The 17,322-nt window shown below is 36.0% G+C and overlaps 1 protein-coding gene across 2 annotated transcripts in view; it reads right to left on the bottom strand.

Moving 5' to 3' along the window:
* Positions 1-17,322, bottom strand: part of Plxdc2 (plexin domain containing 2) — a 390,910-nt gene that overhangs the window by 61,636 nt on the left and 311,952 nt on the right. The window lies entirely within an intron of this gene.

Below are 17,322 nucleotides of genomic sequence, written 5' to 3'. Positions count from 1 at the left end.
AGAGAGAGAGAGAGAGAGAGAGAGAGAGAATTTCTTAATGGATTTAAGGTAGGTATTCAGTTGCATGTGGATGTGTTACAAATGTAAGGTATGGACAATCAGAAATCTTCATTTCTGTCAAAATGAATTGCTCCAAGGAGGATGGGGGCAGAGACAGGCAGATCTCCAGAACTCATTGCTAAGCCAGTCTAGCAGAACAATGACATTCAGGTTCAGTAACAATGCCTATCTCTCTAAATACAAGGCAGACAGCCACTGAAGGAGAAAGCTCACATAAACCTGTTACATGCACACACATGTACAAATATGAGGCATTCAAACTTAATTAAACATCAGGAGAAATATATTTAAAATCATTTCTGTGCATATTTCTCAAGCTAGATTTTTTCAAAAATTTTTGAGCTTTTCTTTCTTCCCTCAAATTGCATGACACATAGACATGTTTTCTATCTCATAGTAATTTTTCTTCCGTTTTAATGTTGCAGTCCACTGAGTAGTTGATGCCATGTCCCTCTCCCTTCCCAATTGAGAACCTAAATTCAAAAACCTTGTCCAATAAGCACTTTAAAATGTAAATTACATGTATTATCTCATAAGCATTCTATGAAGTCTCTTGAATAGCCATTTCACTAAAACTTTACAGAAAACGGGGAGGGTGTGGTGGTGCGTGCTCTTAGTCTCTGCACTTGGGAAGCAGAGGCAGAAGGTGATTGTGATTTCTAGGACAGCCTGGTCTACACAGAGAGGTCCAGGGCAGCCAGCGCTTTATATACATGGTGAGACTATGTCAAAACAAAACAAAACAAAGCACAATAAAACAACAAATTTACAGAGAAAATGAGAGTGAACATGTCCTATAGCTAACATAGTTAATTTTGTACTTAGTGTTTAAGGCATCTTACTGATATCCTCACTTTTTTTCTCATGGAACAATGAAGGCATTATTTTCATGACTATAACAATTTCTTAAGAAATAATTGTTAATAACAGAATACATTTCATTATATGACTTCATAAAAATTATTTCAAGTATAGGTGAAAATACCTCTGTCATTGTCTCTACTTTAAATTGTGTTCTGTTTGTGTGTTTTTCAGTTTTGGGAACTCACCTAGATATATGCAAGTGCTCAACTGAACTCTTGATGAAATTCTACCATTATAAATATATGCTGTACCCCTCTGAATTGAGGCAAATTGCTATATGGCATGTGATTAAATATATGACTAATATTTTACCTAATTTATTCAATAATTTTTGCATTGATATGAACTAGGACTTGAAAACTGGTATTTCACCTATCTGTAATTTGCTGTTTAATATAAGACATGAATTCCACAGAGCAATATATGATTTTCTATACTGAGTACCTCAATATTTTAATTTTTCTGTACAGGTTATTTCTCTATAATTGAGTTTATTCTGTTATAAACCAGGAATTGAGACCAGCATTTTAAAAGTATATATTTCTTTAAAATAGATGACATGTCATGTACAGAGTCATGTGCAGAGCTTGTCTACTGCTTACATTTCTTATCATGATCTTATTTTCAATGCTTTTCCTGGACAGTTTAATTTCTTCTTTGCTGTTATTTTTATAATCACACTTTGATGTTTCAAATAATAGCTTCCATGTGCATTTGACAGAATTGATGTGGAAATAATTGAAGACTTAATATATTCTAGCTTTCCAGACATTAGAGTGTATTCAAGGGCCAGTCTAAGCACCTCATCAAAGGTTTATTGTTTCCTTTATGTAGATTCTACATATTAGGTTTGTCAGAGACTATTTTGTCTAGTTTTGCTTTTATTTAGGTTTTAGAATTGCATTGTCTCAGTGGCTATTTCTGATCTAGAGAGCTAGTGATTTGTGTAATTGTTTAATAAATGGGTCCTTTACTTACAAATTACAACTTGTTTCTCTTTCTAATAATCATATCTCTTGTTTATGTGCTTTTCACTGTGGACTAACTAGAAATGTCATGTAGTATCAGGTCTCACAGTCTTGGTTTATTTCCTGTTTTAATGAGAATGCCACTGAGGCTGCCACGGTATGTTTTATGTTGAGAATTAATATTTATTGGTACATTTAATTAGTATTCTACTTCAGCTGGATAATAATTTTTACTTAGCAAAAAGCATGCTGTTCTTATCCCTAAAACTTGCCCCCATCTTTCAAGATACCAAATGAACTTCAGTACCAGTGCTGTGCTTTTATTTAAATAGTTCCTCTCTCTTTCTTTGGAAGCAAATTTTTGCTTCTGTATCCCAAGCTGGCCTTAAACTTGCTCTCCTTCCACCTCGGCCTCCCCAAGTGTTGTGGTTATAGACAGTAACCACCAGGCCTGTCACATCAAATGGCTTATAGGAAACAATGTTTGTAGTCATGTGATAAAAGTATTATATGAGTATGCTTTAATTTTAGTTTTTAGTTGGATTTGAATTTTAAATACTAAGATAGGAAATTTCAGAGCTAATAAATAAATGAACTATGAGTAACCATAACTAATATTATATATTATGAGGAAAATTGAATGTTTTTAGTAAAAAATAAGATAAGACAGCCTTCAGTACTGTCAAACTATGTAAATTGGTACTGATTTATAAAGGTAAGGAGAAAACAGAGTCCAAGAAAGTCAATATTTGAAACACTCAGTCATTGACTTCTTCATGTCTTGGGGTCTGTTTTAAAAGAGAACGAAGTAAATATCAACTCAAAGCTGGACTGTTAAAACAGACAAACAAACAAACAACACCAGCTACACCAGATTAAGAACAATCACTGAAAAATTAAAACTAATCCTCTTCCAAGACAGGAAAGGCATGTATTATGTTGCTGGAGAGTTGGGAAAGTAATGATTTAAGAAACACTAAGTTAAAGTTAGAAACCAGGGAGCACATCAGTCACTACAGCTCCCAAGCTTTATGACTCAAGTTGAACTCCCAGAGCCCATGTGTGCTCAGTGTGGAAGCACATGCCTGAAATTTCAGTCCTGGTGACAGGAGAGGTGGAGATGAGGGGATTTCTGGATGCCCTGGCCAGCCAGTTTAGGTCTCTTGGCAACATTTCAGGACAATACAAGACAAAGCAATGTTGAAATTGTCTTCTGCCTTCTATATGCATATGCACACATGTGCAGTAACAGCTACACGTCACACATACCTGTACACACACACAATTGTATACACACACCTATCTACACACAATTTTACACACACATGTACACACACACACACACACACACAAGAAAGAAACAACCTTAAGCATCCATAAGGATTAAATGTACAAAAGTATGCTATACTTTTTTAGTCTAATGTGAAGTATAAGCTATTGTACTAATGAAATAAAAGTTGCATATATTTCTACTTTTGAATCTCAAGAATTACTATCTACTACCAAATGAGATCAAACAATTAAGGGCTTTGGACTCCTGACAATACAGTTATCTACAGGAAGAAGAGTTTCTGGGGTTGCACTAATGTTTATGTTGGAACTTAGATGAGACTTAAACTCTAAAACACTCCTCTAAAGTAATAACGTATGTTTTCACTGATGTTTTTCATACTCTTTCATAAACTTCCTTCTGAGGTCTCTAGCAACCGGACTACTTTCGTTGCTTCCCCCGGCTCTGAAGGACCCACACTCTTGTCTTCTATAAGAACGCCTTAATTGTTCCTCCAGGAAGACTGCCTCTTGATCCTAGAACATCCTTCACTCCACTCCAGTCCATATTCAAGGTCACAGCATACAGCTGGAGGACAGGAAATTTATTATCTGATGAAAGTTTTTTTTTTTAAGATGTAGTATATTTATTATATGTAAGTACACTGTAGAAGAGGGCGTCAGATCTTATTTCGGATGGTTGCGATCCAGCATATGGTTGCTGGGATTTAAACTCATGACCTTTGGGAGAGCAGTCGGCGTTCATAACCGCTGAACCATCTCTCCAGCCCCTGATGAGTGTTTTAAAATTAGAAATATGAACATAAAATTTGAGTTTACTTGTTGCAGTTACCATTGAAAATTAAGTTGGTTACTTCAGCATTATGAAGAAAACTTTTTTTTTGGTGATTTATCTGAAATATTACTTTTCAAGTAAGTATACTCTGGAAAGGTGTTTTAGAAATTTATAACTTTATTTATGAAATATTTTCAATTTGGAAGGAACTATCTTAGCTTTTCATGGCTTAATGAGAACCAGAAGCTGAAGTGTATTTATTGAGAAATAGTTTGATCTCAGTTAAAAGTTTTATTACATTTCTTCAAACTACATATACATAAGTAAATTGTTACATAATATTTACATGTGTTTCTAGATGTACATATATAGGTATACACATAGAAGTGGAGGTCAGAGGACAACCATAGATATTGTTCCTCTGGAGCTGTCTATTTTGGGTTTTGAGACATGGGACTCACTAGCCTAGAACCCATCAAACAGGCTTGTCTGGCTAGGTCAGGGAGCTGCAGGGATTCACCTTTCTATACCATCTTGGTACTAGGATGACAGGAGTGTGCCAGCACGCATGATACTTTTAAGTAGGTTTAGGGGTTAAACTCAGGTCCTCATGCTCACCAAAGAACTTTCTCAGCTGAATTGTCTCCCCATCCTAAAAAAATATATATTTCTACTTTAGAAAAGAAAGAACATATTCATTATTGTATTATACCTAAGTAGATTTATCACTTTTGTAGCCTTGAGGATAAATGATTATAAAATGTATGAATTATAGCATATTTCTTCACTAAATGCACAATGTATAGAATCCTGCTTGGCAGTGGCATGCTAGCATAGCCTGAAGAAATGAGAGGCAGAGGCAGGCGGATTTCTGAGTTTGAGGCCAGCCTGGTCTACAGAGTGAGTTCCAGGACTATAGGAAGGCTATACAGAGAAACCCTGTTTCAAAAAAAAAAAAAGAATGCATCTTAAAATTACTTTGCAAACCTAAGATTTTTTTTTTTTTTTTTTGCTTTGCAAGTTCCAGTGATTACTGACCATTAACAGTTAATCAGGGAGATGCAGTTTTGTGAAAACAATGACTGTATAATCTGTCTTTCCTAGAACCTTTGAGGAATGAGACAATGTAGGTGAAGCATTGGTTTAGTGCTTTGCATAGTACCTTTACAATGAACATGTTAGTTACTACTTTTACACTCCTTTAAATATGCCCATTAAAAATTCTGTAACACTGCCCCTAAAAGGAAAGCCATACAATATAATGCAAGACTTGACTAAGAACCCAGCTTTATTAGTCAGAAAAGCCAGAGTAACAGAACTGAGTGAAGAAATCCACACTTTTGGGTGAACACGTTGTTCTGGAACCAAAAATCTTGATAGGATCAACGTTGCCATTATGACCGAATAAAAAGAAGCACAGAGTCTTTAAGGAAAGAGATAAATTTGAACCCTCTGGCTGTAGGCCACTGAGATACACAGACTACTTCTGGAAGTTTCAATATTCTATTTCAGACGTTCACTCTTAAAAATTCCTGACTTCAATCCAAATGTCCCATGGTAAGCTGCACATCACCCTGACTGAGTGAATTGAGAAGAAAGGAGAATGACAGTGCCCTCCCCATGGCTGTGAAAAAGGAACATAAAATCTGGGAGTGTAATTTTTCTGTGCCTAATAAAACACTATTCTTGTCTATAAATTTTGACTCAGCAATTGTGTCTGCTATCAGGCTGCCTACATTCCTCGGGAGCACCAATAATGTGTGCATCAACACACTCTCAGCCTGTCCCTCCTCAAAGGGGTGGGGAACCTTCATCCTAATTTATTATTTTACAATAAGGAAAGTCTCATAATTTCTCTTGGGACATTGAAATGGACAGAAAGATGGAATGTTCCAATTCTCAGAATCTATTTTGATCCATAAACAATGCAGGAAAAGAGTATTTGGGGATACTAGAAACCACCACCATTTCCTCTGCCAGAAAGCAGATGTGATTGTTCTCTGCCTGTCCTTCGATTTCAAGAGGACAGAGCACTAGGAGTCCTAGCAGGCTTGGATCTTCAGGCATGACTGTGTAGCTATGGGAGGGTTTCTACCAGAAAGGCATGAATTTATCACTGACTTCCTCCTACTGCCAGAGTTCAGGTTGTATTTTGTCAGAGACGTCAGTAGTTGGGAGCTAATAAAGGGGGTTATGGCGAGAAGGCTTGGCTCTGAGCATCCACCAGGCTATAGTCAAGACAATCAAGTTGTCTGGAATTCCACTTTTGAAGTGTTCCTCCTGTGAGAAGAATGAGCTTGATAACCATAACCATGTTGTTGATTCTTTTGGACACTTTGCTCACTAATTAATACAAGCTCCTTATAATTTTATTTTATAGTGTCATTAAATCTTTTGGACAAGCAATGTGAGCACATTTGACATATGATATCAGTCAGGGAACAAGAGAAAGCAATGGATTCTTTCTTTATGCTCCTCCAGTTGATGCATGTAAAAGCAGATAATCATAACCATGTAAATCATAATCATTAGAAAACTAAAAATCTTGTGTTTGTGAGGTGCCTCCATGGACAAAGGCACTTGCTCCTAAAGCCTGATGGATGATCTAGGTTCAACTCTGCCACCCAGGGTGGAAGGAGAGAAGAATCCAGAAAGTTATCCTGTAATATCTACTCATTTACATACAGAAACAACACATATGCATATACACACTAATAATAATGATAATGGTAATAATAATGATAATGAAGACAATGAATAAATACAGTACTAATAGATATTTCTGTAAAGACCCTCTTTTAGAACTTCAATTTTATATGCTTTAAGAGACTATTATCTGAGAGAACTTTTCTCATATTTCTGTTAAAATATCTTTTTATAAATATATATCATAGTCAATATTCAGTTACACTAACCTTTCAATATACAAATATTTTTATCAAATATCAGTAATAATATTTATTTTTACTCCTACTCTCATTTATAATAAAAGGGCCAATTTAATTTCAACTTGTTCAACATCGTCAGTCATCAGGGAAATGCAAATCAAACAACCACGAGATTCCACCTCACACCAGAATGGCTAAGATCAAAAACTCAGGCAACAATAGATGCTGGTGTGAATGTGGAGAAAGAGGAACACTCCTCCATTGCTGATAGGATTACAAGCTGGTACAACCACTCTGGAAATCAGTTTGGTGGTTCCTCAGGAAATTGGACATAGTACTACCCGAGCTTGTATATATGCTAAGCATATATACAAGCTCTTGTGTTTGATCTCTTGCTGCAAAGTAAGGACGTATAATTTTTCTTTGTATCTTGCAGATATACGTAGGTACTGTGTACATTGGTATGTGTATGTATGCTCTCATGTGTGTTAGCTCACGTGTGTATAAGTGCACATGACAGTTCAAAATTGATGTTGGGTGCCTTTCTTGGTCATTCTATACTTTATTTTCTGAGGCAGGATCTCTTGGTGAGTCCTGAGTTCAATGTTCAACACCCTGACTCCAGAGATTTTCTGCCCCTGCTTCTGCCTCCAGGCCCTAGGTGGCTGTCCTGGAACTCACTCTGTAGACCAGGCTGGCCTGGAACTCAGAAATCTGCCTGCCTCTGCCTCCCAAGTGCTGGGATTAAAGGTATGAGCCACCACTGCCCGGCATCCACCCACTTTTACATAGGTCTAGGGATCTTCACTCTGATTCTCATGGAGCAAAGTATACAATTTACCCTTAGTTGTTTCCCAAGACCCTCTACATGTATTTAGTAGTATTATAGAAAGAGTAGTAGACTACATAGTATTATATAGTAGTAGATTCTATAGGGGATTATAGGATGTTAGGTTTTCTTTTACCAATTTTATTCTGATCTGTTCATTATCTAAAGGCTTAGAAGCTTTCTTTGAGGATACAAGACCCAGATTCTTAGCAGATAGATGAGCCACAACACATTACTAAATTCCTTCCAGTTTTAGGATGAATTTTGGTTGGAGAAGAGTATATTCTTCCATACTGCCTATTTTTATTCAAACTTGTTGGGCATATAAAGTATCAAATTATTAAATGCTAACTCTATTTGGGTTTTTCTGCAGTTCATGTTTATCAATGTACTGTTTTATTACAGACAGCAGAAAAAAAGAGTTTTTTTAATTTAATTTTAGAATTTGAATGTGGAGCAATTTTCTACTTCATAAAATAGTCAATGTCATGTTGTGTTGACATAAGCATTCACAGCTGGGCACTTTTTCTTCAGCTTTTTTAACTGTTGTTTTAAGTTAGTATACTACCACGCACTATCCTGAGTTTCATTATGGTACTCCACAACACTTTGTTCTTACTTGTTCTCCTGTACTAAACATTCTCTTCTAGACAGTCATCCTATTCAAATATGCCACATGCCTTCTGTTAACTTCTCTTCTCCATCCTCTCCACATTCTCTGAGGACCGCTTTTCCCTCGAGTCCTCCTTTATTTATATGTCACCACTGCATACTTCATTAAGCCCTTCAAAACCTAAAGAAATATTTGCTTCACATTTGATGTGAATACATATTTTGCTTGTTAAGTAACACATTGATTACACCTTACACAGCCTTCATTTCCTTGCAATTTATCCAGAGCTCATATAGTTTTCCTCATAGAAATTCCATTATGGAAGAGAAATGTATTGAAACATTATAGGGTACCTAACCTGGAAAACTCAGACAGAATTAAGGAGTGAAAGACAGAATGGCATTTGGTGGAGTGACCATATAACTTATTGGGAAAACATTCCAGGTCTGAGAGAGAAAGAAGAAACTGGCTGGATCGGGAGAGGACCGGCCACAGGTAGGCTTGTCCTGAAGCCTCCAGCTCTTTGTTCGCAGCAGAGACAGTTCTGATGCTCCCCCCGTCACACAGTGCAGCACTCTGTTACGTGCAAAGGCTCTCAACTTCAATAAACTTCGGTAGTAAAATTTCCTGTGAGAATGCCATCTCTGAATATAGATACATTCTTGATCTCCTTGTGAGTTTGGATAATTTGTGTTCATGATTATACAGTAAAAACTAAAGTGTATATAGTACTTTTAGTCCCCCAAATACTGCCTCTTTGCACATATCACATGTTTCAGTTTGTGAGGCGGAGGGAGTAGTATCTTGATGATTCACACTCTGATAAACATGTAGAAAATGAGGCATAGGAAAGATCACTCGTCATAATTCTCCCCACACAATGAAATTCCTATACCTTTTTGATGCACATGCTTTAAATTGACTATTTTAAAATCTTGTGTGTATTTCCCATGAGAATTCTATGTACTATTTTATTACTTTGTTTCATTTGTGATTATTATTTTTCATGAAAACTTTTATCTTTCCAACACTACATTCTACATGAACACAATCCTAACTACAGTTAAAACATCAATTCTGTATTCTTCAAAACACTTTCTAATTATCAAGCATCCCAATGTGTTCTAGACAGCAATTAGTGGCGCACTTTCTCCAAAGACTACATGTGAGCTTAATCCTAAGTTTCTGACTGCCTGTACAGCCTAGGCACATATTTGGGAACTCCTTATTTGTTAAAATTTTAACCCTAACTTTTATGCATTTTCATCTCCACAAATGTTCACCCTATATTTAATTTTAAAAAACCTCTTGCTCTATCCATGACTTTTTTTGTAACCTAGGTTCAAACTCCTTAATTATCATTTAGTTAATTTATGAAATGAGGGTCTTAATGCCTTTTCACATAATTGTGCAGATCAATGGGACAGTCAAACTGATAGACATTAGCAGCAGGAAAGGTTTTCAGGAAATATGTGATACAGAATACACATAAAGGAAAATGTAGTTACTTTAAGTACCTTTAAAATATCTCTATATATGGCATCTCTACCCTTCAAACAGTCTCCCTGAAGTTTAGCAGAGAAGCAGCTGAAGAAAATCTAAACAATAATAAAGTAAATCCACATGTTACCACAGTACAGAAGAGGGATAGAGTAATTCTGACTAGGGCACAGGGCAATACTGAGGTCTTCTCTGGGGGATCACAAGGCATCACATTCGGATATAAACTGTGTATTTTTAAGGGAGCCAATCTTCAGAAATTGTTATAGTCAGGAATGTGATTCATGGAGAGAATAAAAAGTTACCCCTTGACCATGAGTTGTCACAGAAAAGAGAAATCAAGAGCTGGGGCGATAAAAGGAAAAGTAGCTTTCTAGGAAGGAGAGAAAAAATGAATCTCATGGCTTTTCAGAGTCTCCTAGTTTTTTTTTTTTCTATAAAACTCCAGAGAATGAACACAAGCATGCTAATCTTTTTCAACCATAAAACTTCATGTTTCCCCTGTAATGGGTCGTAGGTTTTTCCAATAGCTGTGTAATTTTATGGAGAGATACTTCTTTAAGTTAAGACTTAGAAGTTTGTAGAATTACAAAAGCATGCATTGTGATTAGTACATGCACTGATTCATTACTAAATTTCATGAAAGTGAACAGTACAAGTCTATGGTGTTTGGATTCTCAAAGGAATACAAGGAATGCTAACTCCCGCCCACATTTGTTTCGCCCTGCTCTTCACTGTGGATGGCAGATTATCAATTGTCTGAAGCCCCTGCTGTTGTGGCTCCCATTGGTGGCCCAAAGTTTGCAACTGTAAAATGAAATAAACCTGTACTCCTCCCTGCTCTGGCCACCACAGATATAAAATGAGGATGAAAGTCTTCTTTCAGATTATGAAATTGTCCTATTTTGTTTTGCTAAAGGATACATTTTAATGAAAAGTAAACAAATGAGAAAACAATTTAATAACAATTTTTATTTTTTATGTAAATGTTGAATCGCTGGCCTGAGTATCATTATATTCTGCTTTGAAGGGCCTTCTAAATTTTAACATGAGACTCCAAGCAAAACAAATGCACTATGAACCAATTTTGCTACTGTTTTCATTAAATACCATATCGCTCTTTTCAACAGAATATTGTCAGTCTCAAGTTCTTCATTATTCCAGGCTCATATCAGCTGTTTTTAGCATTTGACAACTGTGAACTTTGCTTTTAAAATGTTTATTTCTTTGTCCTTAAGGATTATATTCCTCTTCCATAATAGTTTGGCACCTACTGTTTTATAAAATTGAGCATACATTAAATAATTTCATTCTTAGACAATTAACTTTCAGTTATTCCAGAAGAACTCATTATTTTATTAATGCCAGCAAGCTACCAGAATAGAATTAAACTTAACATTGAACTGCGGCATTTTAAGGTATTCCTTAGCAGTTTGGTAGATTGAATTTGTTGAAGTATAGCTTTCTCGATTATAAACACGTGGAATGTAGTTTCCATGGCTGGTTCACAGAAACAAAACTTTCAAATCATTGAACACTCTCGGAAAAGCTGTTATATACACGTAACATTAAATAGCACTAGAGATTTCCTCTCTGGTTAGCCAAAGGGTGCTCAGATGAAGTACAAGCATAGCGTTTACTGATCAGAAAATCAAAACCAATTTAAAATGATGCCTTCTTGCTTTTAGGTTGGATTTGATTATCAGCAGACCTTGCTAAAGCCTCTACTTACTTAGATTCCAGCAAAAAGGAAAATGGCCTCTCTTCTGTATTCATACCCTTCCCTGATTCTGACAGAGAATCACTAGCCCAAGGAGAAAGTAACCAAAATGTAAAGTGTACGCTAGCTAGGTAGAAACACACACTTTTTATCACCATACTTTTGATGTAAAGAAGAGAAAAAAAATCACTTTTCTTAAAATGTTTTATATATCTGCTCTCAATACCCTGTTGGTTTCTCTTACTGTAGCTCCCAATAGTACTAATTCTATTAACTGTACATGTATTTCTCAGACTATCTCCCTATACCAAAAACATAAATTCTACTAGTGAATTGAAGCTCTATTTTTCTTTGTCTCTCTCCCCCACTCTTCCTCCCTCTCCCCATCTCTTTCTTCTCTTTTCCTTTCTCCCTCTTCCTCCTCCACTCCCTCTGTCCTACTCAATGTATAGCCTTGTACAGTAACTTGAACAGAGACTTTATTCTTGAATGTGTGATGTGATGATACATGCTAAACTTACAATGATTAACTCAAATTCTCTCAATTCACAGAGAGAAAATAAACACACTCCTCCCTAGAAAAACATGAATTAATTATTTTCATTAATTTCTTTCAATACCCGATCTCCTTATGTGTACTTCTAATAAAAATCCTCTTAGAGACTGGGCCAGCCGTGGCATATATTTCATCTTAATTTTTGCTCCCTCAAAGTGGGAATTAATGGAAATAAATAAAACAATTAAATTAAATCTTTTTTTTTTGAGCAAGCTCAATTTGAGAGTTGAGTAATTTATAGTTGCTTATTATCAGTCTAGGCTAAATGAGTACAGGCAAGAATGAAAGAATACTGGGGTCAAACAATCAGGGAGATATTTGAGCTACATAATCTAACATGTCCCTTGTTTTATTTAGTGTTTTTGTTTTTGTTTGTTTTTTTCAAAAATGAACCAAAGTCTGAAGAAATAATGTTGGACAGCAAAGCTGAGAGTTTGGAAGCTTACATGTCTGTGGAGAAATTAGTAAAATGCAATGGGGAAATTAATGTGAATAAAAGGCAATGAGCCATAATTAAACCAATTAATGAGACACATTTTGGAATGAATATAACTGGGCTGCTAAAAATTAAAACTGAATCCGACATTTTAAATCTGAGCTCCATATTTAATGCAATAATAGCCAGTGACATGTAGAAGCACATACTTGTGTTGGTAACAGTCAGCAGAATCCTATGAATCACTACCTACAACACATTTGCTATGATGTAGAGTATGCACAGATCTTAGGCATAATGTGACCCTCCTCTATATCTATATGCCACTTTGAAAAGTCATCCAATTTTCTTGCAGCATCAAGGATGTGCCAGTTTAAGCTTGCTTAACATATCCAACTCTTAGACGCTAGCAGACCAGGTGAGCTAGACAGACCCAAAGCCGGAAGTCACACAGATTAAAATTTAATGCCTAGCTTTATCATTTACGAGGCTGAAAACCTCAAAGAAGTATCTTAGCCAAAGCACCTTGGCTTCCTCTGACAATGTATTCTTCTAAAATGTACTCTTAAATATAATACCTGTAAACTCTTCAGAATACTATCTGGCTGAGAAATCTCTCAACAAAATGAAAAATCTAACAGTAGAAGCAGATATTTCAACTCATGAGTATGCTTTGCTTGAAAATTCCTTTTTCAAATTTAAAATATGTATTTCAATAGAATGCATATTTTTTAAAGTGGTTATCATTAGGTGTGTTTCTAGGCAATTGTTCAAAATGCTCATCTACTTATTTTAGTCAAAAATTCTAATTATGCAGAAATGGTACATGTCTGCTGTCCTACTATGACAAAAACCGATGCAGAATGATACAGTGTTCAAGACTACCCCAGGTAACAGAGTAAGACCTTATTTCAAATAACTAGCCAAAACAAAATTATCATAGCTGATAAGGGTCATGAACTTGTGCTGATTTTCCACAAAACTTCTGGCCTTAGGAGTGGAAAATCTCTTATCCTGGAACATCGTTGAGTCCCAGAAAAACTTACACATGATTTCTTTACACAGAAACTAATCATAATTTATTAATTAGATAATATAATATCAGTGTATTTCTAGACAAAGGATATAAAGGGAAATATTATACATGCTCTTTATCATTAACACATCTGCAAAGGATATGAACAAATGCGCAAATACCAACAACCTTTACCCTAATGGTAATGCTTTCGGATGGCTTGATCTTGAAGTAGCTATGAATACTTGATCAGTATCTTTCACTTAATTTCTTTTAGCCTTTTTAGCTTCAGAAATCAGCATCTAAACAAATTTTGAATGATTTCTGGTATGCCTGTGATCTTTACAAAATCTCAGCAAATATACATATGAGCACTAATCTTTGATTTATATTGGCTCTGCCCACTCTACATATAAAGCTTAGTTAAAATCTTTATTGAAAAACATTGACTTCCTGCTTGATTTTTTTTTTTCATTATTTGAAACTCATTTCTTAAAGGAAATGGCTGGTACAAAATGTTCAATTGAAAACAACACTAAGGTTCTCATAAACAATGCTCTAGCTGCAATACTACAGTGGTTAAAGTTAACCAGTTAAAAATGAAATGCCCAACAGTGCGGGAGGGAACATATGGAATTTAACTCCAGTAGAAAGAAAGGGCATTAAGTGGAGGAATGTAGCTGCCATCCCACAGTTAAGACCACTGACGTAGCCTTGCTCATGTCTAAAAGAACTACAGAGATAAAAATAAAGAAGAGACTGAGGAAAAGGAGGTCCATTGAGCTGCCCAAATTGGGATCCAAACCAAGGAGTGTCTCCAAGGCCTGGTGTGCTTACAGACAGGAGCCTAGCTGGTCTCTGAGAGGCCAACAATCAGCTGACTGAGACAGATACTTACACCTAACAAATGGACCCAACCATAAGACCCAACCTCTATGTCTAAGGAGGAGGGTGGCTCCATAGGAAGACCAATAGTCTCAACTAACCCAGACCTCCGAGATCTCTCAGACACTGAACATGCTAAATGTTACTGAAGGAATAAAGATAGAATGCACAACTTTCATGACAATAGAAAACATTTTTATTTTATTTTATTACCTCCTCCTGGTCTACCCTGCTACAGTTCCATATTCACTTCCTTCCTTCCATGTCTCTAAGAGGATGTCTCCACTCTCCATCTCCCCATGCCCCACCAGGCTTCCCTACTCCATGGGGCCTGAAGTCTCTTAAGGGTTAGGTATATCTTCTCTCACTGAGGCCAGACCAGGCAGTCTTCTGCTGTATGTGTTGGGGACCACTTACAAGCTAGTGTAGACTGCCTGGTTGGTGGTTCAGTGTTTGAGAGATCTTGGAGGTCTAGGTTAGTTGAGACTGCTGGTCTTCCTATGGAGTCACCCTCCTCCTTAGCTTCTTCAATCATTTCCCTAATTGGACATATTTGGTATGCACAATAGTTCAGTGAACAAAGTGACTTCTTAACATTCTTCTGGCGCCCAAGGTAGGATTGCTTATTTCATGTTTTTACACTATACTATGGTTTTCAGAACAGCTTACATATTTCAAAAGTATTTATACAGCCAAAAGAAACATAGACAATTAACTTGGGAAGTGGCTTGTAAGAGAACAAGAAAGAGTGAAACTGACTGCTTTGCTTGATGTTTGTAACTATTGTATCAAGTTTGAAGAAGAGGACTTTATAAGTTACTCTTTCTCTGAGATGAATGCTTTTCCAAATTATCACAGCTAAGGAACCAGATTCTTACTCTCACCTAACGTCTGTGCCACCTTCCAAGCATTGTTTATTGAAATGGTTGGTGAATGACTTTATGGATAGACCATCTTAATACACACACCATTTCTTAAATGAATGTAACCTGTTCTCTGTGGGCTGAGAATAAAGTTACTTACTCAACTCAAATAGCTTTGACCATAGCAGGAAGTCTGTATCCAAAAATCGTGCCTACAGTTCATTCCTTCGCACAGCAGAACTGTCAACTCTCAGCTTAGCTACGGTGGAGGTAAAATCCTTTGGTGATGTGAGGGTCATTGAAGTACAGCCTTATTACAATGAACTCCAGTGTCTAAAAATTGTTCTTATTTTGGGCTTGTATCACAGTAAGAGCCAAGATTTTAAGCTCTACTAAATACAAAACAAACAAACAAACAAAAATACTTTATATATTTATGTTGATTTAAAAATACTAGTAGTGATGTATTATTTTGAAGTGTACAGTTAATATGTTTGGAGTTATTTAAAATTTATATTGAGAAAAACGTATGTATTTTCAGTATTGCTGTAGACAAGCATCTACATAAGACTGTTAAATTGATTGTTGTTTTATATCAAACAACTTTTAAAATACTCATTTTTATTGTTATAATATTTTATAAATTTCAAAGAATATGACAAAAAAGATATTTCAGGTATTGAAGGGGGACTTTGGGAGGAGTTGGGGTACAAAAGGGAAACAAGAATGTGATTTAATTCTATTTACTTAAAATATATTTTTAAATGTTAACAAATTCAGATGAACTGAAATCATGTATCTTTTCTCATCATAATGCAATAAAACATAAATCAATAAAAAAAACAAAAAAGCATTCTTCTGTATTAATCTTCTACAGCCATGCACTCTATGTTTCCTCAATTTGTTTGGATCTAGAATCAAATATGAGATGTGCCTCCAGGCTGGCTGGAGAGGGTAATCCTAGGAGTAGTAAAAAGTGGGGTGATAACCCTGCTCTAGAGAGTGCAGCAATTAGGGCCTTATTAACATCACTGTTGCTTGCCTGCTTGCTTTTGGGTTTTGTGGTGAGTATAGACCTATTGTGATTTCTGTTGTTACCATGAAATCACAAACAAAGGGCAGCTGCTCTCTAAGAATTATCTAGGCCCTCAGGATCATACTGCGACTACTGGAACATTCAGCTCATAGGCATAGAAGTTGAACTCTTATCTCCTTTAGCATTAGACATCCATAGTGGAACTTCCTAGAGCCATATTGCGCAAGACAGTCTAATAGAGCTCTTTTTATAATTCATCCTCATTCTAGTCATTTGTTCTTCTAGAGAACTAATGCGTTCTGCTTTTTCCAGAACTAAACCATCGAGCTGACATCCTCCTTGAGTCAGCTCAGGTTGACTAATGTATACAAGGCTTTGCTTGGAGTATGTCCATCCATTATTTTGAGGAGCAGCCATGTGTTTTCCAGTGTCATTATATCTCACACTCTTCACCTTCTTTAAAACCCCTGAGCTTGAACAATCTACTTTACCACTGGGAAAAAAAGTAAATAATTTTGACACAAGTAACCTATGCATCTTAAGTTTCAAGTCAATTAGAGTACAAGGTTAAAGCGATATACACACTCCAATCATAGGAAGGTCATGTGATATCAGCTTCAGGCACCATCAGTAATGCTGACTAGTGACCTTTCAGCTAATTGATAGGAAAATTTGAAGAATGTGCATTTTATGCTGAAATATATCATTGTTGTGGAAAACATAATTTATGCCATCTTTCTGTAGAATAAGGGATGAAACTATGATCCAAGGCATGTACATCAATCCCTGTAGAGAATTATAAATCTAGGTCAGATTTTGGTCTTATAGACTATAGAGGTTCTTAGTCATTTTAAGCATTTGATAAAAGAATATATTAAAATCTCCTTTTCTAAGCACATTGGTTTTACATGTTAACCTGTCTAATTTTGCCTATATGTTCACACACACACACACACACACACACATACACACACACACACACATATATACAGACACATATATACACACACACACACACACACAT

This window comes from Mastomys coucha, unplaced genomic scaffold, assembly GCF_008632895.1.
Source record: "Mastomys coucha isolate ucsf_1 unplaced genomic scaffold, UCSF_Mcou_1 pScaffold15, whole genome shotgun sequence".
Taxonomy (NCBI): domain Eukaryota; kingdom Metazoa; phylum Chordata; class Mammalia; order Rodentia; family Muridae; genus Mastomys; species Mastomys coucha.
Note: the sequence above shows the minus strand (reverse complement) of the source record. Positions and strands in the feature narration are given on the sequence as shown.